Raw genomic sequence first — 27,184 nt, 5'->3', positions numbered from 1 at the left:
GAGGTTCTCTACTTCCCCAAATCCAGGGTCCACCCCAAAATCTCTTCATGTTTCTACTCTGAAGTTGACAGCCCTGATATGAACCATTAAAGCACTTAAAAAACAAACAAACAAAAAGCAAGACTCCAGATCAGTTATGCCTCCCTTGTTAAGAGAACTTTTTACAGTCAGAGTAGTTCAGCAGTGGAATAGGCTGCCTAAGGAGGTGGTGAGCTCCCCCTCACTGGCAGTCTTCAAGCAAAGGTTGGATATATACTTTTCTTGGATGCTTTAGGATGCTCTGGGCTGATCCTGCATTGAGCAGGGGGTTGAACTAGATGGCCTGTATGGCCCCTTCCAACTCCATGATTCTATGATTCTATGACTACATGCAGGCTTGCTTTGTAAAGGATAACGGACATTGGTGCATCACACGGAAGACAGTTTTTTAATAAAAACAGACAATGCGAGAGTAAAGTCAGCCAAGACATGCTCCAGACCACAGCTCTATTCACTTGTCTTCCCCAAATCTTCCCCAAACATAATCCTCTTTGTGGAGAACAGGTTGGGAATATACTTCTGCAGAGAGAAGTGTCCTTGAAAATATTGCTGTTCTGTTTAGTTAGCATTTTCAGATTATCAAATAATCACCAGTAGAAGAAGAAGAAGAGTTGGTTCTTATATGCCTCTTTTCCCTACCCGAAGGAGGCTCAAAGTGGCTTACAGTTGCCTTCCTTTTCCTCTCCCCACAACAGACACCCTGTGGGATGGGTGAGACTGAGAGAGCCCTGATATTACTGCCCGGTCAGAGCAGTTTTCTCAGTGCCGTGGCGAACCCAAGGTCACCCAGCTGGCTGCATGTGGGGGAGCGGAGAATCAAACCTGGCATGCCAGATTAGAAGTCCGCACTCCTAACCACTACACCAAACTGGCTCTCAGGTCAGAACACAGATGCTATGATGATGTTATCCGTTCAGTCATGTCCGACCCTCAGCGATTCTATAGGAAACTCATTGCCATGCGCCCCTGTCTCTGACTGCTTCTTTTAGTTGGTTCGTGGTCATCTCTGTATCGGCTTGGATCGTGTCGAACCAGCGGATCCTTTGGCGACCACGTTTCCTTTTGCCGCTGACCATGCCGAGCATTAATGATTTTTCTAGCGAGTTTGATCGCACGATGTGTCCAAAGTAAGTGAGCTTTACCCTTAATATCTTCCCTTCTAATGACATAGTTGGTTTGCTCCTCTCTAAAACTATCTTGTTGGTAACTTTAGCTGTCCATGGTATTTGCAGCATTCGTCTCCAACACCATAATTCAAAATGATAGAACATCCACAAATAAATCTGGCGTTCCATCAAAGACTCAGGGAATACTTGGTAACCCCCAATTCTCCCCACCCCTTTTGTGAGATTTTTGACAGACGTTCTTCTCTTCCCACTTGTGGTCACTGCTGTTTACTCCTGATGACAAGCAGCACAAAACCCTCCAGCAGGCTGTTTTAACCACAAACCCATGGTTACAACCCACACATAAGGCATGACTATGTAAGGGTTTGGGAGCCATTCAGCATGGCTGCTTGCCACCAGCCCAAGTAAAAGCTTGACAGCCCTGCGCATATTAAGCAGTTCTGACGGGATAAAAATAAGTCAAATTCCATCATCTCCAAGACAGTACAAGTAAGTCTTTGCTGCATACAAAGAGTAAGAAACTTTTGCATTGCTGGCTTTTAAACATCAGCAAAATCTTCTTGTGATGCAATTCTATGAATATTTGTTGCACTCATAGCTTGGGAATGGGAAAGCTACCATCTCATTTCCTTTGGGAGCAGAGTATGGTCTTTGTACTGGGACAAGGTAAAGCCAATTCGCATTATCATTTTTAAGCAGCAAAATGACAGCAGAGCGGACAGGAGGGGAAATGCTACCTTGCATACATTATACATACCTTGCATACTTTCCTGCATTCCCAGAACCAGATTTACTACATCACTATAAAAATGTGTATATCTGTTCCATTTAATATTTCTGGTAAGGGCTTGGAGGAGGAGCGTGTCTCCTGGCTTCAGTGTCACTCAGCACTTAACGCCTACTCAGGGCTGCTGTCCCACCCCTGAGTGCCTCATCCTCCAACTGGCTTGACTGTCTGTCCAGCAGCCAGCCAATCGCCTTCCATCCCCACCCCTGACCACGCCCCTCCTCCTTCCACTTCTCTCTGAGGCTCGGAGGCTGCAGATCCCTTCTGCATGAGAGCTGCTCCTGCTGGTGAGTTCCCTAACAGCTGCCTGGAGCCCTTCCAGGTCCTGGGGGTGAAGGGGAGGCTGTCTGCAGAGTTCTTCTACCCCCCCTCCCAATCTAGCGCCCGTTGTATTCTTGAATGCAACCGGGCTTGGCCCCTAGTGTGTGTGTGTGTGTGTGTGTGTATTGAATGGTAGCCCAGAACAGAGTTGCAGAGCTAAACAGGATGATGTGAGCACTTAAAAGTCATCATGCAATCAGCTCATCACTGAACCAGATGACAACAAACTGCATTTCACCCAGCCCTAGCAGCCAAATATTTTGCCAGAGTTTATGTTGGCATTTGATGAAATTCCAAACGCCCCACCAAAGGGAGCAATCTCTCACCAGCCATTCCTTTTGCTAATTGGACTTTCTTCCCCAAGCTTCAAGGTACAAACAAAGCACTATCTTCTCCAATTACTCAGCAGGGTACAAATTCACTCTATCCAACCGAGAAAGCCAAATACCGTATCAAGCAGAAAGTATCTCTTGATACTGCAGTTATGAAAACTCAGCCTGGGTATATTTACTCCTTATTCCAATGTAAACCCATTGCCAGGCTCCTCTTCTGCCACCTGAAACATCCCTCCCTTAAACATATTCTGCCTGCATTCTCCGTCCCCTCCCTTCCAAGGCCTAACAATCTCAAAAAACAGCTTTGCTTTATTAAAAGGAGATTTTCTAGGCCATTAGCACTAGCAGCGCCTAGCTAATATAGCTGTAAAACAGAGAATCAATGAGGAGACTCGGCGATTAACTGCTGGTAAAAATGAATTTCAGTCCATTACAGCCATTTACAGGGCTCCTTATGAAAACCCAGCCAGGTAGATTTAACCCTTTGCAGCTACAGGGGGATGCAGGAGGTAGTCTCTGTACTAAGGAGAACTCATAGAATCATAGAGTTGGAAGGGACCTCATGGGTCATCTAGTCCAACCCCCTGCACTACGCAGGGCACTCACATCCCAACTCACATCCCCGGACACTCACATCCCATCTACTGTCACCTGCCACCCCTTTGCCTTCACAGAATCAGCCTCTCCGTCAGATGGCTCTCCAGCCTCTGTTTAAAAATTTCTAAAGATGGAGAACCCACCACTTCCCGAGGAAGCCTGTTCCACTGGGAAATTGCTCTAACTGTCAGGAACTTCTTCCGGATGTTTAGATGGAATTTCTTTTGAATTAATTTCATCCCATTCGTTCTGGTCTGTCCCTCCGGGGCAAGAGAGAACAATTCTGCTCCATCCTCCATATGGCAGCCTGTTAAATACTTGAAGATGCTTATCAGATCCCCTCTCAATCGTCTCCTCTCCAGGCTAAACAGAGCAAACTCACTGCTGACCCTGCTCGTAGGGCCGCCAGGAGAAGAACTTACGCACAACTATTCAGTAGGTAGATGGCACATCCATCCAAGATACCAAATCTTCATGAGCCAGCCACTAATTCCACTGCTCTGGATGCTGGCCTACCAGAGCTTTACAGCACTGGCTTATCAGCAATCATAGAATTGGAAGGGGCCATCCAGGCCATCTAGTCCAACCCCCTGCTCAACGCAGGATCAGCCCTAAGCATGTATCAATGTTATCAGTTTAATAGGAAGTCCTATCAGTTTAATAGGAAGTTTGCTTTAGGGTGCTTAGGGCTGATCCTGCGTTGAGCAGGGGGTTGGACTAGATGGCCTGGATGGCCCCTTCCAACTCTATGATTCTATGATTCTTTTTCCTACCAGCTTCAAGACAGAAAAAGGAAAAAATTAAACCAGCTCATAAATAGCAGGAAACTTATGGCAAGCAAGAATTCCCCTATATACTCACATATAAGCCTAGCTTTTCAGCCCCTTTTTCACACTGAAAAAGCCCTTCTCAGCTTATACGTGGGTATATATGGTAATTGAAATAAAAGGTGCTCCAGCCAGCCAATTGTTGCATTCTTTTGCAAATGTGTACTGCAAGCTGAGCTTGCTCTGGCAGCTTGTAGGACATCAACGGTTTGACTGAGGGACTCAGATGGCAAGGCTGGATGGGAGAGCCTGTGATGATGGAGCATTTCCCACCATCGGCTTATATGCAAGTCAATACGTTTGCACAGATTTTGCGGTAAAACTAGGTGCCTCGGCTTATATGCAAGTAATACAGGGTACTTGCTGATGACCAGAGAGAAATTGCAGAGGAAGTTGGCAATGGCCTGCTAATGGGTGGAATAATTTCTGAGAGAGAGTTTTACTTCCAAGGGACGCTGCAGCCCTCCAGATGTCCATGGACTACAATTCCCAAAAGCCGCAATTTGGAGGGCCGCAATTTGACTACCCCTGATCTAGGAGCTCCATCTAGGAATTCCAAAAACAATGAAGCATGCAGGGCTCTCCTGGGATTGTCCCACATGAACGTAGGTGAGGGGTCACTTATCAAATGCTTCCTTATGGTTCAAAATGTCCCCAACCAACCCCCCAAACCTTTGCATAAGGGCAAAGGCATAGGATAGTTCTTGCCTGTGAGTTCTCCTGGGAGAGATAACCACTTAGTGGAGGGAAACCATATGATGTGCATCAGGGGAAATGATCTCTCCCTCTCCATATGGTGATCCTGATGCAACTTGCTTCAGCTTTTAAAAGAAAGAGGAAAAGATGGACGATGTAATCATTGCTCATTGGCTCTCCGGTAGCTCATCTGGTCAGGCAATTGAAGTATTAAGTAGAAAAACACGGACCGTGGACCAGCCTGACTCAGTAGAAAGGATCCTACAAATCAACGGAAGCATCAGAGTCCCTGATCTCACCTCAGGCTGGAAGAACAGCTCTGAAACTCCCATTTTTTGGACACCAGGTCAACTGGCTGCCCAGGATTTGCTGATGACTTACAACTCCACATAAGAAAAAGAGACTGCTACTTCCGCTAGAGTGACTTTTTCAGTGCCTCCCCTCCCCGCAAAGACAACAACGGGCAAGAGAACAGCAGCCATTTCCTCTGGCTGTTTATGGTCTGTAGAGTAATGTCCTTTGGGGGGGCTCCGGCTGGCAAGCAACAATTCAGCTGTAAATAATAGATGCGACTTTTGTTTCAATGAACCTGGAAGCACCTTAACATATAAAGTGCCGGGTGAAATTTCACCTCTGCCACAGATTCGCAAGGCTGCCTTAGGCAAGGCACGCCCTGTACGCTCCCCCTGTCCCAATCTGCAATACGGGTTTAATAACACAGACATTAAAACATTGCAGAGTTATGCAAGGATTCTTGAGATGTAATAAACAGGAGTTCTACACTAGCTTAAAAGCTGTCAAGCTTTTATTCTTGTGTAAGCTTTCATGGACTAAAAGGCACTTCATCAGATGGGTCCTCAGTAGACATGTTCTATATGAGATTACGGGGAGGGGGGTGTTGTTAACGCCAAAGTCAAAGCCAGGCCATGAAATGCAGGAAACACAAGGGAAAAGTAATTGAAGAATGAACAGAGAGGTCAGTTTCACAGTAGAAGTTGTTGTTAGTTGCGAAGTCGTGTCTGACCCATCGCGACCCCATGGACAATGATCCTCCAGGCCTTCCTGTTCTCTACCATTCCCCGGAGTCCATTTAAGTTTGCACCTACTGCTTCAGTGACTCCATCCAGCCACCTCATTCTCTGTCGTCCCCTTCTTCTTTTGCCCTCCATCGCTCCCAGCATTAGGCTCTTCTCCAGGGAGTCCTTCCTTCTCTTTAGGTGGCCAAAGTATTTGAGTTTCATCTTCAGGATCTGGCCTTCTGAGGAGCAGTCAGGGCTGCTCTCCTCTAGGACTGACCAGTTTGTTCGCCTTGGAGTCCAAGGGACTCGCAAGAGTCTTCTCCAGTAGGAGTAGTTGGTGGCAAATGCATTCGCCTTCATTTTATTAAGCTAGTTCACGCCTGTTACAAACCCATGAAGCTTCTGGATTCTTGGTCTATCAATGTCAGGATCCTCCATGCTGACTGGCAACTCCAAGATGTCAGGTAACACTCTCTTTTGTCCCCAGCTGCCTGATTCACTTAACTGGTGGTGCCTGGGACCTTCTGCATGAAAAGAAGATGCTTGGCCCCTGAGTCACAGCCCCTCCCCAAGTGTAATGGCTGAGGAATCCCAAATCTTTGCTACAATCCTCATAAGCTGATGTCAAGCTTCCAGATTAATCCTAATTCAGCAGTTTTGTGCTGGAATCTCTCTTTGAAGGATTTTGCTGGAGAAGGGGAACCAGTTTTCCCGGAAGGGTTCACGGTTGCTGCTCTGCTACCTGCATATCGCCACTTTTACTGTCAGATTTATGTACGTGAACTGCTTTCAACACAGAGGAATAACACTACGTGAATATTAAGGACCACCGTTATTACGATAGGGAAATAAGTACACTGCGCTGTTATAATAGGGAAGGGATAAATACCCCAGTTCAAAGCACTATGAACTGGGCTTGCTGATTACAGAAGCTGAGCACCTCTCATAAGCAAACAGAGGACTTCAGATGCAAGAGAAAAGGCGCTGGATGCCTGCAGTCTGTTGAATTACTTTGCTTCTCACTTGGGCAGAGGCACAGAGGGAGCAGGAAAAACATTTTAATTGCCGCTCAAACACACACCATGTGCAAGACTCAACGTATGGCCTTGTACCAAATGTTTGCCCCCAGAAACCATATGGCCTGTGGTCGTAAGCACAGCCTTCAGTAATCCTCCTCACCGCCATAACCATGGCTGAGCACTCATTTACACGCAGGTCCCAGGTTCGATTCCCAACCTGCTTAGTTGAAAGGATCTCGGTTCAAAAGAAAGGGCCCCTTGCTTTAACAAACCATCTGGCCTCTGCCAGTCAAGAAAGGACAGTGCAGGACAGACAAAGTTATGATCTCTTGATGATAAAGCATGTTCATATATGTAGAAGATCAGGGCTGCAGATATACCATGAAGTTAAGTAGAGTCTGGATGTAACCTTCAGCTTACTGAGAATCAAAATTTCGCTTCTTTAAAAAAACATCTCTAGTGTTTATGGCTGCAAAAATATGCTGGAAATACCAACCACCAATGAGAAGCTCAATAAGATTTCCATTCGCTCCGCACCAAGTTCCTCGGCCCTTGCCCCAAGACTACTGAAAGCAGAATTATGTAAAATAATTATCAATCATAAATCATGCAAATTCCCAACCTGCATAAAGAATATGGTCACCGAAATCTGAATCGTCTGGGTACAGAATCTCCCTCTCGTTTTCCATTTTACCGCAGATCTAGAATAACAGCATGGAAACATCTGATGCCGTCAAGGGGCAGCTGATTTGATGCTCTGCCACAGCCACGTGTAACTAAGCAGAAGCGGACAGTCCACAGCCGAGATCTGAGCAGCGTGGATCTCCCATCACACCACCATTTCACACCACCGTTTCCAAGGACGGCAGCCACAAGACAATCCCAGCCCATGAAAAGCAGCTTGTGTGCACGGGAACCGGCTTAAGGCACACCACTGCAAAGCACATTAAAAGGAAGATAAGCAATAGTCTGTCAAATCCTCCACCAGCACATGGCACAAAGTGCACACAACAGCCTCTCCGGGGGACTTGGCGTGGGCATGCATTTTCCCACAGCTACCATGACATGCAATCAGAAAGATCTAGCTCAGAAAAGCTAGGTGAATGAACCCTATTTATCGGCATCTACAAATTATTGCAATGCCAACAGAGCTTCACGTTCCCCCCCTGCTGACATCAGTCTATTTTCCCAGTTTTCTGTGGGCTTCAAGTCCCAAACCTACATTTTCATGCTGCTTGCGGAAGACGCAGAAACGCCACATATGGGAGGCTCAGACCTTTTGCCTCTCCTACTGGGTTTCTGCTCATTAATCAGCACAGCTTAATGGAGCTGTTCGTTCAAACAGAATAAGCCACAGCCCTCATTAGGCAGAAGCACACAAGTGCTTTCTGGGAGGAAAAGCAACAGCCGCTAACTTGTGCCGTAGTCAAGTCTACAAAAACACAAACCTCCAGGTGCAGAGTAGAAAGAGGCAGCTGCCGCCCGCCCACACCTGAGCACCTCTACTGTTCAGAGTACTGCAGGGAACCCAACGTCATCCAGTGTGGTCAAACCAAAATGGAGACAAGGCCTGCTCCACTGCAAAGCACCTCCAGAATGAGGCATGCATTTCTGGCCCGGGAAAAGCAGAAAATCCAAAAGGACTTTTGTTGAAGAATAACCCTTCCTCACCAAATGCAGAGACAGTTCAGGAGCATAGGTCCAAAGAATCATTGCAGTAAGAAGTGAGAAAGACTATCCACCTGAACTCCCTGTTTATTGTTGGAACTAGCTTCAAAGCCCGTTCATAAGAAAGGGTTCCCTCCCCTGCCCCCTGCCCAGGTAGCTTAAGGTAGCTTTGGACTGCAGCTCGCAGCCAGATCAAGTGGGGCAGGCGGTGGCCAGGACAGCGCTCCTTAGCAGGCAGCCAGCAGGCCAGGAGGCCCTCGTTAGCAAGAGCAGCCTAGCAGGCCAGGAGGCCCTCGTTAGAAGGCCCTCCACCACGACCCTTTGCCCAGGGCTGTTTCCCCTTACCTACTGCTGGCTCCAGGCACTGAGGCATCTTAGAGCAAAAAGGCTAGAGTCCAGGGACGGAGGGCGGGAGCTGCAGGGGCACAGCCAATCAGGGCAAAGCTGGCTGCACCCTAATTGGCCCTATTCTAACTTAGACAGCCGGACGCATTCCCCCCCCCAGGCTGTTTCATAAATATATAGAGGAGCAACAATGGATAAGGATAGGCAATGTCTGGTGTACAAAGTTAAGAAGAGAAGAAGACCCTGAAGGGGGCAGCAAGAAGGCTGTTAGATAGATCAGAGAGTTCAGGACCTTTCTACCCTGTTAAGTGTGCTTTCTTGTCTGTCCCTAGATTGCTACTCTTAGGGCAATATCCGGCTTCTTCTCGGAAGTTCTCAGTCTCTCCTGCTTAGGTAGCCATGTAGAGCAAACGCTATCCTATCTCTCTCTCCACTATCGCAATTGTCCTTCCATAAATAAACCTTCTTTTACCTCCTTTAACCTAAAAAACAGCATGTGCATATCTATGATTTTTTTACCCTGCTAACATTTATGTGTCCCACCACCTGCCTTACCAACGGCCAGTCAAAACAGTGGATCATCAGGTCATTCTAATACCATTCTAATGCCCAAGCAAGGATGTCTATTAAGATCCACCCCAGCCCGTCTCCTGAGCTTGGATAGGACAGGTGGCACCGTTTCCCACGAATCCATGAGGCCCAGCACAAACAGGAGCCTGCAACTGTGAAAGACCTTAGCCCTCCTCAAGAAAGCTTCCAGAATTCAGCAGGTTCCAGAGGCAGCACTTCTACTAAAGAGCAGATAATAAAAGACCACAGTAGCTACCACGTTCTTGCTTGGCTGGTGCACTTTCCACAAGAAGCAAGACGCTGGACTAGATGAACTACTGAGGTGACCAGCAGGGCTCTTCTTACGTTCTCCAGACAGATCGCAGTTCAGGTCCTCAATGGGGAAGCAAAAATACTGGTCAGTCAAAATGCACGGCTCCCTATAACAAGGGAGGCAGCTTCTGCGAGGCAGCTTCTTGGTTAAGCAAGGATTTAATCCCAGACCCCCAAAGTCTGGAGTTCCATCTGCTCTCGCCAGTGAAAAGGCAATTTCATTTTGCTAATTGCTGCAGCTCCTAATGCTCATAACGGAAGATGGAGAAGACACTGAAACCGAGCAGCCTATCCAAGGCAGAGAGAACAACCTCGGAGACTCCCAAAGGGATAACTAATGGCATTTGGAGGGAGGGCTCAAGATAGAATTAGAATCCTTTTTTAAAGACTACCTTGAACCCAGTTAGCATCTTTGCTCCTGCTGCTGTCCTAGGAATATCATTTCAGATTTCTGTGTCTCTAACAAGGCCTCAGGGGACAGGCACCTGGCAGCCACTGAGAGGGAACTGCAGTTTGAATGAGCTGGCCTATGCTTCTAGCACAGATCCAGGCGTCTATAAGGATTCATCTTTAGCTGTGCCTTCAAAGCTGTCAGCCGCAGAGTTGCTTCTGTGGAATTGGCAGAAGCCAACAATGTCAGAGGTTTACGTTTCCCCGGCAAAGAAAGCCACTGATCCGGGACCTCCCCAAGCAGGGGGATTCTTAGGGTGCCATGGCATCCCCAGCCAGAACTGAGATCCTCAATTTGTCAGCACGTCTCCCCTCCCCACGTCAGAAACATCTGCAGTCAAGGGAGAAATAAACAGGACATGCAAAACAACATAGAAAAACAACCCAGAACAAGCGTTGCTTTTAGACTTGTTAATATTGGGCTCTTTTCCCTGTACTAATTCCAATCTTCCCCCTTCAGAACTGGGCAAAAGTCCCCACAAAGGATAGAAATATTACAATCCCGCCAGAATGAGCAGGTCCCCAGCTCCCGGTGTGCACCAAATTGCACCATTTGTTCTGCAGGCCTGGGTCTTTTGACAGCCCAGGATCACCAACGCAAGCGCAGAAAGCAGGTATCACCACTCCAAAGCACAGGTGTGCATAGTGGGCAGACAAGACTGCCAGTTCGCCAGACAGCCCCAGCTAGCCTTGTGAAGTTGCCTTATACGGAATCTGACCATCAGTCCACCGAGGCTGGTACTGCCTTCTCAGACTGGCATCAGCGCTCCAGCTCAGGGGTAGTCAAACTGTGGCCCTCCAGATGTCCATGGACTACAATTCCCATGAGCCCCTGCCAGCAAATGCTGGCAGGGGCTCATGGGGATTGGAGTCCATGGACATCAGAAGGACCGCAGTTTGACTACCCATGCTCCAGGTTTTCAAGTGGAGGTGCTCGCCCTCACCCGCTGTCTAATCCTTGCGACTGAAGATGTCAAGCACTGAATATGGGGTTTGTATGTGTGTATATATGTATGAATGTAATTTTATTCATTTATTTAATTTCTTTATTTAGATACCACCATACCCGGAGGCTCAGGGCAGTTTACATGGAACATAGTTTTTCCATAACATATAAATAACTACAACAATAATTATAATATGAACATCTGTAACTGCGGTAATAATGAAGCCCTAAGGGGTAGGTGGGAGGAGAAAGGGGCGGGGCCTGTCCGTGATAAAAACTCGAAGGGGCCAATCTCTGCAGCTCCTGACTGGCCCCTCCGAGTGCCACTCGGGGGCCAAGTGGCCAATAAGGAGCCGTGCTTCGCGCGGCTCCCCATTGGCCACTTGCCCCGCCCTGGACTGGCCATTCTGGGGGTTCACCGCAGGGAAAGAAGCAGGGCCACTGCATCTTCAATGCGGCGGCCCTGCTCCTTTCTCGCTGGTGACCCCTCCTTCTTTCCCCCCTCCCCTCCGAGTCCACCTCCCTCCCTCCTTCTTTCCTTCTTGCTTCCTTACTTCATGCATTCCTTTCTTCCTCTATTTCTCTATCTACTTCCTGCCTGTCTCTCTCTCCCTCTCACTTCCTCTCTTTCGACCTGCCTGACTTTCTCCCTTTCTCCCTTCCTTTCTTTCTCCCTTCACCCACCCCTTCTCCTCCTTTCTCACTCGCATCCCTCCTTCCCTCTTCTACCTTCCTTTCTCCCCTTATTCCCCCCTATCCACTAGCACCCGCTGTATTTTAGCTACAGCGGGCTTAATTTCTAGTTAATAATTATAACAGAGTTAACGGGCTATAATAGTGCAAACAGGTCCAGGGGCAAAATGCATAAATGGATTTCTGGGAGGGAGGGAGGGAGGGAGCAGGGGCCATGTGGTTGTTGCTGGCTTCGCTCGATCTCAACCAAATGCCTGGCAGAAGAGCTCCTTTTTGCAGGCCCTGCAGAACTGTTTTAGTTCCGTCAGGACCCTGATCTCCTCCAGGAGCTCATTCCACCAGGTGGGGGCCAGGACAGAGAAGGCTCTGGCCCTGGTTGAGGCCAGGCGGGGTTCTTTAGGGTCAGGGATCATTATCTGGTTGGTAGTGGCCAAGTGTAGAGCTCTTTGAGGGGCATAGGCTGGGAGGCAGTCCCTCAGGTACACTGGGCCCTGACCACACATGGCCTTAAAGGTAATTACCAGAACCTTTAGTCTGAACACCTACAGGTATCAACACCTACAGAACAGCTTCTTTAGTGAGTGATCAACCATAATGAGAGGATCTACAAGCCAAAGGACTTTCTTTTATCTCCTCTATTCACTGCCCCTGGTTTTTCTCCAACCAGCACTTTGATTTCTACTATTCTCCTTTCTGCAAGGTGGTGTTTTCTTTTGGGTTGTGGCCTCAACTGTTCTTAAACGCCCAGGAACATTCTGCACCACTTGTTTTCATTTCCTCATTATTTTGAACCATAACAGAATAAATAAATCTCATCAAGAACTCTGCTCTCCTCATGGGCTCCTAATAAAACAGCTCAGTGGAAGACCATTAACCGTCCTCCACACCTGTGCATGATCACAAGCCATTTTTATACGGCAGCAACTTTCTAGAGTAATTCTCATCCACCCACACTCAGAAATGCTTTCAGATCTTTGTGGCTGCAGGGAAAGGTTCAAGGAGGAATCCTTTGCAGTTAGGCCAGAAGGGAAGCTGCAAGCTGCCCACGGGCCCTCAAGAGAATTTCTAACCTGCAACACAACTTGGCTGGCTTCCAGTTGAATTCCAGATTAAGCTTAAGGTTTTGGTAATCACCTTTAAGGCCACACGTGGTTTGGGCCTCCCTGCCTATACCCCCCCCCCAAAGAACCTTACGCTCTGCCACCTCCAACTGGCTACGGATCCCTGGCCCTAAAGAGGCACGTCAGGCCTCAATAAGGGCCAGAGCCTTCTCGGTCCTGGCCCCCACCTGGTGGAATGAGCTCCCTGAAGAGATCAGGGCCCTGACAGAACTCAAACAGTTCCACAGGGCCTGCAAAGGGGAGCTCCTCCACCAGGCATTTGCATGAGGCCAACCAACTCAAACATCTGCTGGTGTTCCCCCCCCCAGACACCCTCCCATGATTGACCAATCTTTCCTGCCCAGGGATTGTCATGGTTGTTCTGTTAATAATACTGCTCAGGCTGTCATGTTATTTTACAACAATGTTATACCACCTTGTGTTATGACTGTTATTGCATTGTTATAATATTCCATGTAAGCATTCAGCAACGTTCTATGTAAACCGCCCAGAGCTGTAGGGAAGGGCGGTATAGAAATCTAAATCTAAATAAATAAAGGTGCCCCACAGAGTGAGATTCCCCCCCACAACAATGCCACGAACAAACAAATGCAGAGACATCTTAGGTCCAGCCCAAAGGACAATGCTTCTCAAGACACTGAGCTGGGGATGCAGCATTGGCAGTGCACGTCACAAATGCAAGGACAGAGAACTTCACACAGGCGACAGCCAGCCAGACAAAAGACAGGAGGGACTGTTTTGAAGTCACCCGATTATCAACCATGGCCTTACCTGCAGTAGCCAGAACATGGAGAAACTCCATGAAGCCAAGTCTAGCTAATCCAGCAACATCTCTGGGCCACTGTAAGAATGTCTGCTGGCAAATGCAAAAATGAAAATGAGACAGGGGGTGGATAAGCCTCCTATGTCCTGAGTGGCTCCCCAGAAGCATTTGGGGGATTGCAAGATCTCAGGTACCTTCTACATTAGAGGGGCTTGTATAGCCAGATAACACACAAGGGAGAGCAAATGCCAACAGACCTAGCAAAGTCCCCAGAGCACCCCAAGAGGCAGGAGCTGGGGGGAGGGGACAGATTGCTCCATGCAGAAGCCTCAGATTTGTACCGCCATTTCTTCAAGCCTCCTTCCAAAAAAAAACTTATAGCTGCCTTAACTTCAACAGGGCGATGGAAAGCTCTGATCTGCAGAAGCCGTCCAGGGTGGTTAACAGCCAGGCTGGCTTTTTTTGCCAGCGCGTCCGGCTGACCCGGCGCACCGAGCTCCCCGGCTGACGCAACGTGGGGATTTGCAAACGGGCTCCGATCTGGAGGCTCCGGCGGCGGAGCAAGAACGCGGCGGCCTCCCCCTTCCCTCCCCCGACATGTGCCGGCCGGGCCGGCTGGGGAAAGAGGCAAGGGAACGCGGCGCGCAACAGCCAGAGCGCGGATGGAGCAACGGCGCCGACTGTAGCCTTCCTGGCCGGCGGTACCACCTGGGAAAGAAAACTTGTTTCAACTGGTGCTACCTGGCTCCACACCTGCCCGGCTGCTGCTGCTGCTACTGCTGCGCCTGCCGGGCTCCAGCTCCCAGCTCGCCTAATCCCCTGGCAAGGCGGGACGCTGCACTCCAGACGCCGCTTGGCAGACGGGAGAGGGGCGCTTGATCGACCGGGGAGGGGGGATCGGGGCCGGCAGGGGGGAGTCTAGGTGGGGTGGGGGCGTAGCCAAGCCCAGGCCCTGGGAAAAGAGGGGCTTAGCGCTGCCCACGGAAGCAGCCGCCTTCCACCTGAGCTCTGTGCCAGCAAACTCGGCACAGCACAAACAGCGAGGCGAAGGGCCAGGGCCGGCGGAGGGAGGGATGCAAGCAAGCAAGGCCACTCCGGCCCCACATTCCTCTGGCTTCTCCCGCACGTCGCGTCCTTCCCGACGGCGCAAGCGGACACGGTCCCCAAGGCGCCCCCCTTCCCCATTGGTGCAGACCCCTTCCCCCTTCCCGACTCCGACCGAGAGAAGGCGAGGAGCATGCCCCGCAGGCCGCCTCCCCCTCTACGTGCGCACCCACACCCCGCCCCGGTTGGGTGTCATCTCGCTCTCTCTCTGCCCTGCTGGAAGAGGACGCCGTCGGGCTGGCCGAGACCGGGGGGGAGGGTGCGCTCTCAGGCCGCCTCTGCTGCGCCAACCGCGGGCCCTCCGGTGGAGGCAGGAGCCGCCGCCTTCCCCACCCGTCCAGGATTCCTTCCTTCCCGCCAGCCAGCCTGCCAGCCAGGCGGCGTTGGCGGCGACATCGTCCCCCCGACCTACCAGCCGGTGCGAGGAGCCTCCGCGCCGCCTCCGCCGCCACCGCCGCCGCCCGGCTGTCATCTTGCTGGAGGCGCGGAGAGGAGGAGCCGGGCGCGGAGAACGCGGAGCTGCCGGCCGAGGCGCGTATGCGGGCGGGCGGGGAGAGAGGGAGGGAAGGAAGGAGGGAGGGAGCCGAGGCTGGCCCGGCCGAGGGGAGGAGAAAGGGAGGGAAGGAAGCCGGAGCCACAGCCGCGCCCGCCCACCTCCTCGGCTCCCTCCTCCGGCCCGGCGCCTCCTTCCGGCGGGGTGGCAGCGCGAAGCGGAGCGGAGCGGCCCGGGCCGAGCGCGCACGGACAGACGGACAATGGCCAGGGCCCGGGAGCCGGCCGAGGGGGCCGCCCTCCACGTGCTCGGGCGGCGGCAGGGCCGGGAAGGAGGCCGGAGCTCAGGGGCGGCTTCCCAGGGCCGGTGCGAGAGGCGGGGAAGCAGCGGCGGCGGGGCCCGGGCGCCTTGCCCCGGAGGAGCGCCGATCCTTCTCGGCCGCCCACCGCGCGTGACAAAGTGACATCTTACGGCTCATGCAGATGTTTTGTAGAAATGACTCCCTTTGACCTGGGTGACCTCTATTCCTGGGGGCGAACTGCAGAAGGACGCGTCTTCTCGTACGAATGCCGGTCATCTTGTTTCCTGAACTGCTCGTGGAGGAACCGGAGAAGCGCGCCGCGGGCTGCGGCCATCTGCGCAACGGCTAAACTTTCAGAAACCGATCATAATGCACAATAAAATCAGAGTCCAGTGGCACCTTTAAGACCCACAAAGATTTATTCAGGGCGTGAGCTTTCGAGTGCTTGCACTCGAAAGCTCACGCCTTGAATACATCTTTGTTGGTCTTAAAGGTGCTCCTGGACTCTGATTTTATAGTGCTACTTTAGACCAACACGGCTACTCATTTGAATCAATCATAATGCAGTGGTTCGGGTTTTTTTGTTTTTTGTTTTTTGCATTCCCCTTCCTCTTCTGCAATAAGCATTTTACTGTTATTGGTATTTTAGCAGACCAGAGCCTGGTTCTCAGGGCTAGGAGAATGAGGGTGGTAGAGCCCTGTGATGGCAGAATGGACTATACCACTTTCAGACTTCATCTAGAGTAGGGGAGTCCGCCTTCAAATGAAACAAAGTAAGAAACAGAATGAGAGGTTCTACTCTTCCTCTTTTGCTGGCTGCATAAATATTCTAGCGGCAGAACATTTTCAATATAGGGGAGCATTCCAAATTGGGATTCATCATGATCCTCCGCTTGCAGTCTGGAGCAAGCCATTCAACCACTTCATTGCCACTTCAGTATCCTGCCCATGTGAACAGGGCTGCAGGTCTTAATTCTGTTGCTTACAGCCCCAGAGGTCAAAACAACACATGCCTTGCAAAGGACAGGCAAATTAGGATGCTGTTGTAAGGAAGCACAGTGCCTGGTCCATCTTTAGAGCTGCCAATCTCCAAGTGGAAAACGAACAAAGAGAAACCATGTAATGGCACCCAAAAATCTCCATCTATGCAATGGCGATTTTAATCTGCTATCTATCTGTTTTATATACCACCCTTCCTTGCGGCTCAGGACGGTTTACACTGGAGCTTTCAGGAAAGCACAACAAAACAAAATCAAGAGTCCAGGAGCACCTTTAAGACCAACAAAGATTTATTCAAGTTGTGAGCTTTCGAGTGCAAGCACTCTTCGTCAGACTATGCTACCCACTTGAAGCTTTCAGGAAAGCAGTACACTGTAATAGACATCAGGTATATATAAACAATATTAACAAGGAAAAAAATCACATGGTCAGCTAATATGGCAAAAAGCAAAATAAAAGTTGACTTTGATCTCAATATACACCTTAGTTGATAGCAGGAAAATCTTGTCACAGGCAAAACTGAGGATGGACTCCTGCAGCCCGAAACAGCCTGGCCAGCTTGTTCGACTTTTATTTTGCTTTTGCTGGTGATACTTTTGCTGAGGATGTTTGCCTTCCTTTTTTTCTCATAACCTCCAGGTGGCGGCTGGGCATCCTCTGGGATTATGACATCTCCAGGTGGCAGAGATCAAGAACAAGAACAAAACCAAGAACAAATGGCTGCTGGGGGGGGGGGGCTCTATGGCATTATACCGCATTCCCTCCCCAAACCCCACCTTCCTCAGGCTCTAACTTGAAAACCTCCAGGTATTTCTCAACCAGGAGCCGACAACCTGTCAATGCCTGTCACCAGTGTATTTGAGATCTGCCTTTCTGGGTTTTACACATGCATTGATTCCCAGCAGTAGAAGAGCCTGCGTGAATTTAGCCTTAGGCTGAGAACCCAATTACAAAGAATGCTAGGGACTCCGGTCTGGGTTACCAGCCTGTAACTGCTGTGGCTTTGCAGAAGGAACCAGATCACATGGACCTGCCTCATATTGAATCAGGCCTAATTACTCCCTCCTACTCCCGTGTGTTCCTGCCCATTGGTTAAGATCTTCAGAAGTCCTGCTCTGTTTTCCTTCCATGTCAACACTTTTCTTAGCAGTCTAACCTGGAGCAATTAGCACATGAAATGCATTATGTTGCCTTATACTGAGTCAAAACATGATTCGTCAAGATTGGGGCTCTACACTGATTTGCAGTAGGTCTCGGGCAGAGGTGTAAACTTGGGGGACTGAGGAGCTCAAGCCCCCGCCCCCCCACGGGGTTGGTTGGGCGGGGGACTTAGACCCTCAGGAACAAGCTGCCCAATGAGATCAGGGTCATAATGGAACTTAAACGGGACTGCAAGGGGACTGCAAAACGGAGCTCTTCCGCCAGCTTCCTTACAGTCGGTGGATTCAAATTATAGGAAGTTGAATCTGTGCTTTGAAAAAGATCTGTTCAGCGGAAAACAAAATGTCTGCATAAACGACTACCAGAATTAGCTAAACTTATCAGGATAGGCCTTAACATACCCGTTTCTTCCTGTACCCCAGAAAAGTCATTCTCATCACATTGTCCAAAATACACAGTATGATCATTCTTTGCCAGAAAAGCAAAACAGTACTTTGGGTTCAGTTGTCGTTCACAAAAACGTTGGGGCCATAACAGACTCACCAGGGCTTGCCATTTGTGGGGGTGCCTCCACGCTTGGGTGGAGACGGATGGGGCTAGCAACAAGTCGCTTTTAATGACTTCTTTTCACACCTCGGAAATCGTCTCCCATTAGTCACTAACCTTGACGTTTTCATTGCCCCAGGCCTTTATTGCTACTTAATAAGGGATTTTAACTCTGAAATCATACTGCACTGTTAAAACCAGGTCTGGCAGACTGCTCCTGTCTAATTATCACAATTACGCAGCATAATGCGACCAAAAAAAAATTAAAGTAGTGACACCCAGGCTCTCACAAGTATGCGGGACGCATATCTGCTCTGGAGCTCTTTAATCCATCCCCCTCCTTCCCTCCCTCTCTCTCACACACAAACACACACACACAAACGCACGCAAACCCCTCCTCTCTCTCCTTCCCTCTTCCTTCCCTGTCCCTCCCACCCACATACACACAAACAAATGCACACAAAGTGTCCTCCCGCCTCCCTCACGTTTTCTCCTAGAAGGGCCCTGACTTCCTCCAGCCAGGAAGGCAGCGCCTGGGCCTCCATTGGCATTGTGGCCTGCGCACCAAAGGCCTGGAGGGCAGCTGCCCCACCCCTGGGAGCTGCATGGCCTCCGCCCCAGCCCCCAAAGGCCGACCCACCACCAAGACTTCTTGCTCCCTCCCCCCTATCCTCACCTTCGCAGCCGTGCGGGCCCACCCAGCCTCAGCGGTGCCTCACAATGTCCCCTGGCGGAGCAGGGTGGCACTGCCCTGCAACTGCCCAGGCCTCCCTGGGCAGTGTTGCGGTGGCCCAGTGTCCTGTGCTGCCCCGGGCGGCCTCTTGCTGCAGTGCCCCACAGCTGCCCCAGCCTCTTCTGGCATTCTCCCTGGGAAAGGGCTACGGACTTGATGTCGTCGGTACCATTTCCATTCCAGAGGCCACGCCAGAAGATGTGTCCCATATCAAAAACCACAAAAAATTGGCTTTTAAGTATCTTACTCTTGTCTTTCTGATTAATTCTGTTGTCTTTGAGGACCTAAGAAAATAGAAAAGAAAACATAAGCACAAAGGTAAAGAAGAAATTAGCAAACAAAGTCAAAATATTCATTCAGGATGGGAAATTGGGCTTTCCACACCTGGCAGCACTTTGGCAATAGGAACAAAAATTCTCATCACCTAGAAATGTAACCCTCTTTCTTTTGTAATTAAGGTTTGTTTTTATTTTGCAGGTACTAGGGACTTCAAGGGAAGCCAGCCCATTGGAACGAGCCAATGCAAAACATCCTTGCCTTTGTGTACTTCCCTGAAGTTGTGGCATTTTTGTATTTCAGGAACACTTGCTTGGGTGCAGTCCTCTGAAGAGAATGTTGCGGAATTCCCCTCCCAATTCATGAAAAGCAAACAGCAATTTCAACGCTGGGTGTCCGCATGACTGGCTTTCCTGACGCAGTCCTACATACTGACTCCTTACATTTTACTGAATTTGCTGTTTGCAGGATTGCAACCCCAATGTCTTACATGAAGCCAGTCGTATTGTACATGCTGAATCTTGACAACACACGCAGGAGAATGCAGTGGGATGAAGTACAACCAGGTGGCCCCTCTCTTCTCTTAGGGGTAAATAGGAAACTCTGAAGACCTGGTATAGGTCAGTGCCAAATATAGCGGAGAAGAGGAGATATCCCTTCCACCCCCATGATAGCTAAACAGCCAAATTAGGGTTCTTTTGCTCATCCCCAATGAATCACACGGAGAGAAAAACCTTTACTGCACACTGAGAGAAAAACCTTTATTTTTACTGCAGAAGAAATAGACACAGGGGGATTCTCAAATCTGTGCAGAGAACAGTAGGATTGCATAGTGTTAAATACAATTTCCTTGGAGGCAGGAAGAGATGATGCCTTGCAGGATGAGCCAATAGCCTGGGGCTTCTGCCACCCCATTCCACCTCCCTACAGCTCTTACGCCAGCCTTCCAGGGACTGCTGGCAGGTCCAAAAAGCTGCTTGCATCCTTCCCCCCCCCAACCTCCAATTGTTTACATAAATGGTAGTGACACACTCTTCTTCCATTTCTCTAGCCTTGAGAATGACTATCTCAGCTATAGCGTAAACTTTGGTCTTGTGAGAGAGCTTATCAAAAACTACATTCCAGAGAGGAGCAAGCCGTTTTCTCTGCCGGGTCATAACCAAAGACTTGAACCAGGACAGGATGTAGAAATTATAGCCAATCTCTAATAACTGTATGATCACTCAGAAGGTTGCAATCATTTTCTTTACAACCAGGCCATCACCCATGCCATTTCTGCAGTGTTGGCCCCCAAACAGGACTTCTTCATGTGCCATGGTGAAAATGCATAGACCCTTATGGGAGGTTTGGTGTTTAATCCAACAGGGCCGATAGCGCCACGCGGAGGCAGAGATTAAGTTTGCGAAAATGGCATAAGGAATGGAACACTCCCCCTCCTCTTCTCTTGACATGGAAGGTCTGATCAAGATCTCTTCCCAGGGCCCTGATCCAGATCTCCCACTATGACTGTTAAAGACATTATCTTCCAAAGCCAGGAGGATATCATATCAGTGGTCATATCTAATTTGACCCTGAAATGGCAGCAGTCTGAATAGCTCCATACAAGTATAAAATGAGGGCACTAGGATACAGGTGGAGCTAGAACCTCTCCCATGTTCAGCTGTTTTTTCTTCCTGAAACCAGGGAGTGTACAAAAATGGTATGTCTTACACCTGCAGACTCAAGTGATACAGCCTCGGGAATCAACTCAGAGCACAGGGGCATAGGCTGAAGTGACTTTGCATAGGATTGCATTATAAATTAATTATTCCACCTTCTGCCAACTAATTTACATGAACTATTGAAAATAAAAAGGAAGAGGTTTCCATGATCTCTCACCTGGAATTTAGAAGCAAAAGGCAAAGGTATAGCTAAGAAGAGCTGTTGATTTTTGTAAAGAGCTAGAAGCAGCATATACAAAATAGTGTTCAACTACAGATTGATCTGGTACAGCCAAACATTGCACCAAGCACCTTCCTAGAATTTTTATATATTTAAGAAGAAGAAGAAGAAGAGTTGGTTCTTATATGCCGCTTTTATCTACCAGAAGGTGGCTCAAAGCGGCTTACAGTCGCCTTCCCATTCCTCTTCCCACAACAGACACCCTGTGAGGGAGGTGAGGCTGAGAGAGCACTGAGATTCATGCTCAGTCAGAACAGTTTTATCAGTGCCGTAGCGAGCCCAAGGTCACCCAACTGGCTGCATGTGGGGGAGCGCAGAATCGAACCTGGCATGCCAGATTAGAAGTCCGCACTCCTAACCACTACACCAAACTGGCTCTAATCCTGTTTTAGGTTTTCTTATTGCAAAAAAAAGGTTATCTTTCCTTATCTTTCTCTTCCATGCTGGGAGCTCTGCATAATCTTAAACATCAAGACATTTCTAGATGTCATGTTTGCAACCAAGTCACACCTGATATACTTTTTGGATCATAGTCTCTGAGTAAGTAGCTTCTGGAGCGTAACGTGGTAAGTCATTGCTTAATAAGGGCATAACATAGTAATAGTTTCTGAGAGTCACAAACAAAAAACTTGAAAGGTGAGACAATCATCTGCCACAAGGACAAGTTGGACTCCTTGCATATCCACAATTCTGTGAGGCGGATTAGGCTGAGAGAGCATGACTGGACTAAGGTCATCTAGCAAATTTCCATGGCAGCGTGGGGATTTGAACCTGGATCTCTCAGATCCAAGCCTGGAACTCTGACCCTATACTACACTAAAGGTAAAGGTATCCCCTGTGCAAGCACCGGGTCATGTCTGACCCTTGGGGTGACGCCCTCTACCGTTTTCATGGCAGACTCAATACGGGGTGGTTTGCCAGTGCCTTCCCCAGTCATTACCGTTTACCCCCCAGCAAGCTGGGTACTCATTTTACCAACCTCGGAAGGATGGAAGGCTGAGTCGACCTTGAGCCGGCTGCTGGGATTGAACTCCCAGCCTCATGGGCAAAGCTTTCAGACTACATGTCTGCTGCCTTACCACTCTGTGCCACAAGAGGCTGGGAGACCCTGCTGATAATAATGAGGTTAGTGGTCTCAGCACGAGGCAGCTTTATTCACACGCACTACCTAACCATATGATTCAGACCAGGGGTGCCCAACTGTGTCGAACCTGTGGCCACTTCTGGCATTCTGAGGGTGGCAAGATGGCAGCCGTGGGAGAAGACTAGTTACAAAATGGCTGCCACAGGTGGGTGGAGCAATCACAACACATAGGGAGGTTCCACAAAAGGTGTAGGAAGTTTCACATAACACGTCGTCCCGTGGCAGGGGCAGCTGTTTCCAAATGGATGCCGTGTGTGCAGACACAACCACTGATGCCTTCTGGCCTCTTCTGAAACAACTGCTTCTGCAAAGTGGAAGAAAGCTGGGAGTGGCAGGGCAGGAAGGGGCAGGAGGAAGGCAGCCTTCCTAGTCTGGCCCAGGGAAGCTCAAAGGGTGTGGAGGCAGAGAGCCTTGGGGGATGAGCAAGCTCTGAAACCACATGAGTGATTTTTCTCGGCTCCCCCACCCCACCCCGGAACCTGCTCGATAAACCAGCGGGGTGCAGAGCAAAATATTCACGCGGACAGGCCGCTGTTTAGTTTTCTTTGTTCGCGCAACCTAGTAACAATCCCAGAGAAAGCCAGAAGCATTTTCAGAGAGCTGTCAAGCCAAGGCTTTTTCAAATGAGACCCATGAAGTGTTTTATTATTCACCATTGCCAGGGAGGAGAGACGTACAAGTTCAGATTCAATTTCTTGGCAATAAGCCTATCAGAAATAGATGAGATTATTTTTTTAACTTCCAAAAGTGAGGAAATACGTTCCCAGCAGTTTAATACGTTGCAGTAAAAGCTGTTGGATAAATGTGGATTGTCACTACCACCGCTATTTAAAATATAGTTGTAGTTAAGGGGATAATAAAAACCCAAAAAGAAGCCAGAGCGTAGAAGGAAATGGAAGCTTAGAACTGCACAGAGTCTCTCACAACTCAGAGAAATGTTTTTTAACCAAATGGGCTGGACCCAGGCAGTTTTTAACCCAATCTCAGTCATTTAAAATTCCTTGTGGCAGCCCTGGGCTGAATCTGCACTTACTTTGTTTATTCCGTTGTGGATCCTGCTGAATCCAGATCGATTTGAACTCGGGTCTTTCTCCCTCCCCTCCCCACTGAAACAGAAAAGTGTTCTGCACATGGTTAAGGAAGCTCAGAAGGCGGGGGAGGGGGCAGGCCCAGCAGGAGCCTCTTTCTTTCTTTTCTTGAATGAGAGGGGTGGGAGGATTGGAGACAGCAGAGGAGGGAGAAAAAAACATCTCTCCTGGAGAAGTGTGGGCTTCTGGAGCTTTTGCTGAGAGAAGTTAGGGCTTCCCTTTTAAGTTAGATGCCCTGGCCAATCAGGGCTTCTCTACCACGGAGTTCAGGAACAAATTCAAAGCAAGCAGAGCTCCGCATGCTTTTTCATGCTTTCTCAATCAGATTCTTCAAATATTGAGGGTTATATCCACTATAGGATATTGCAGGATAAAGGCAGGGTCACTCCGGATCAATCATGCTTGTTGCAGAGGGAAAATTTATATCAGATAATATCAAAATGGAAATCGCATTCAGTGGAGATGGCAGGGACTGAATCGACCTGGGATTGGAATAAAAGCTCCGTGTGGATTCAGCCCTGGTGTGTGCCATCAAGTTGCTGCCAATTTATGGTGATCCTGTGAATTAATGACCTCCGAAACATTTTATCATGAACACCCTTGCTCAGGTCTTGCAATCTCAGGCCTGCTGTTTCCTTTATTGAGTCAACCCAACTCATGTTGGGTCTTCCACTTTTCCTGCTGCCGCCTGCTTTCCTTAATATTATTGTCTTCTCTAGTGAGTCTTCTCATAAGGTACTCAATGTATGATAACCTCAGATTAGTCATTTTAGCTTTGAGGGAGACTTTAGGCTTGAGTTGATCTAGAACCCACCTATTTGTCTTGTTGGCAGTCCACAGTATTTGTAAAATTATCCATTGCCACATTTCAAAAGAATCTATTTTCTTCCTGCCAGCTGTCTTCATTGTTCAACTTTCACACCGATACATAGAAATGGGGATTACTAAGGTATGAATTAACTTGATCTTCCATGCTGGGGGCCCTCAATTGGGAGGGCTATCAGAGCTGGAATCTGCTGCAGAGAGCCATCCTCACCATTTTTAACTGTTTGGGACTGTATTGTATTTCTGTTGGCGAGATCGTAATCTTGCCATCCTATGCTTTTATCCTGCTTTTGTGAACTGCCACAAGCCGGCTGGTCTGGGAGTCAGCAGTATATAAATTTAGTAATAAACAGATAAATAAATAGAAAAGTGGGTCACCACATATCTTTCATCACAATTGTGTGTGTGGGGGTTCCCTTTTTCATTTCTTAGCCTATTCGACTTCCAGCCTTTTTGTTTGGTTTTATAGATTCATTTCTCTCACTTGCACATGCCAACCAGTTTTCATATGCAGCTTAGATACTATTTAGAGGTGCATAATTCACACATAGAAAATACATATCTTGTCTAATGCTAAATTATTGATGCACAAATAATTCTAGAAAATGTATATTTTACTGGAAAACATTGGGGCCAGAAATCAGAACATGCTGCGACAATAAAGAATATCCTGTTTTCATTCATGCAAGGAAGAACTAAAATTGAAATGGGGATAAAACACCAGGGATAAGAAATTTGAAACCATCCATAAATTGACAATTCGACAAATCACACCCCATCTTCTGGAAGTCAACACCCACAAGTTCACACACCCCTCTACTAGTTATCCCATGATTAGACCTGAGCAACAAACATTTCTGGGGAAGCCATTCCAAGTGACAAAAGTGATTAAAAAAAACAAAACTTTGTCCAAATTAATTTGAGGGAGCTTTGTTATTAAAGAGGGAGGGGTGGTAGAATCGTTTGCCCAGCCTGATATAATTTTTATGCACATTTTAATGATCCAATGCATAATTTAAATCCATTCCATCATATATTTAAATATTTCACTGGCTTGAAGTGCAAATTGTAAATTGTGGACGATAGACGGAGAAGAAATCAATTTTTAACGAACATTTTTAAAATGGTAAATGAGCCAGGGAATATTTCCTCATGATAGTCAGTCTTGAATGGTGCACATTCATCCCCGCTTCAAAGCTCTTCTCATTCTGCCAGAAGAAAAAGACTTCATAGACTAATGTACACCAAGTACATTGTTAGGAATGCTTTAGAAGAGTCTGTACTCTTCAGACTATCTATTCTAGTTCTAAACACACCCAAGGATAACGTGTGTGTATGATTTTCACCCCCTGACGACTTTAGGTCTGCAGTTCAGAAACAGTTGTACAAGCCTACAGAAAATTTAAAAATGAGATTTTTTGAAGTATGGAACTGGTTGATGTTTGCTGAGAGAGAGAGAGACCATTTCTGCACAAGGAATCTGTCCCAAGACAGACTCTGTTTGCTGGCTGGTTTCAGAGCCCCCTCCACACAACGTCATCTGCAACCTGAGGCTGTCCTGCGGCTGGCTCAAGTTTTGACCCGATTTGCCTTGAGATATGGGAAATCTCCAAAACATGATTTGCCACCTCCTATTGCGCATCCCATGGGGGATCATCAAGGAGCAACCCCGTATGGAGGAGGGAAGGTGTGATAGTCTCATTAGCTTTGTCCCGTCCTCACCTCCCTCTCCCTGTTTCCGGATTGGAGGGGGAGATTTAAAATACTGCCATACATGGGGCAATGAGTACGCGCATCTGCGTACTCACAACTTGACGAGAAATCAATTTATTATAATATTACACAGGTACACAAAGTGCACATTTACAACATTATGTTGTAAAGAAAATTAATTTATAAGCATGTTCTCATCAAAGGGCACATGTATATAGTGGTAGTGGGTGGCAGCAACCTGTGAGAAACATTTTATTCATTTTTATTGTGTTGGGTGGTGATGTACAGGTGTGAGGGGATTTCAAGTGGGAGACCGGGCATCAATGCTATGGGTATTTCTTCCATGCTTTGAACACATTGCTTTTCTTTCACTTTGATGGTCACAACCGTACAGGGCTCAAGTGCCAGACAAAAATGAAGAACCTACGGCAGAAATACTTTCATTGTGTGAGCCACAACAAGGTCTCCAGAGCCACCCCAGTGACCTGCCCCAACTACAAGAAGCTGTGGGGAGTCTACAGCAAGGGGGATGGCACTGGTCACCCCAAGCACATGGCTTGCAGCCTGAAACTCAAGGGCAGGAAGTCGACCATGGAAGAGAGCACTCAGCAGCAGCCAGAGAAGTCCCTGGCTGTGAATACAACCAGCAGGTGTGCAGAGCCTTCCACGTCCCATCAGCTGCCACAGAGTCCAGTAGCCTTGGAGATGGACCCAGGGGCTGATCTTCTCACCCTAGTGCCAATCCAGCAGGAGGAACTCCAGGGATGTTGGTGCTTGATGCCTCTCACCTCAGGTTAGATGGGAGCTGCTGGGTCGGGATTGCGTTGGCCGGACATTTCGACACGTTCCCTGTGCACCTGTGCGGCTGCGTTGCTGCGTTTAAAGGGGACAGTCTGAAAGAGAAGCCCCTCCCCATCCAAGGCACCTCCATCCCCAGGCACATTTTGGGTCGCTTGAGACAGTCCCCCTCATCTTCCCTACCTCTCCCCACCTCCGTGCGTCCAGCTGGCAGCCCAGGGAACTTTTCTGGACTGCTGGCCCCAATCTCTGCTTTAAATTCACCCTGATCTGGCACCCCCTGGATTCCAGGAGATGTCTCCTTGCAGGGAGGACCTCCAGGGCAGTGATAGGTACTGGTGTTCGCTGGCTATCATTGGGAGAGGGATGGGAAAGTCTTGGTTCTCCTGGTCTCTCAACAAAGCTGTTGGAAGCTCACAAGGCAGGA

At 48.7% G+C, this 27,184-nt stretch overlaps 1 protein-coding gene across 1 annotated transcript in view; it reads right to left on the bottom strand.

Moving 5' to 3' along the window:
• Positions 1-15,416, bottom strand: part of MID2 (midline 2) — a 220,530-nt gene extending 205,114 nt beyond the window's left edge. The window contains exon 1 of the mRNA XM_077307324.1: positions 15,152-15,416. The gene's annotated coding sequence lies outside the window, so the exon portion shown is untranslated. The remainder of the gene's footprint in view (positions 1-15,151) is intronic.
• Between the last annotated feature and the right edge of the window lie 11,768 nt (positions 15,417-27,184).

The sequence above is a fragment of the Paroedura picta genome, chromosome 13 (assembly GCF_049243985.1).
Source record: "Paroedura picta isolate Pp20150507F chromosome 13, Ppicta_v3.0, whole genome shotgun sequence".
Lineage (NCBI taxonomy): Eukaryota > Metazoa > Chordata > Lepidosauria > Squamata > Gekkonidae > Paroedura > Paroedura picta.
This window is presented reverse-complemented; position numbering and strand designations above follow the sequence as displayed.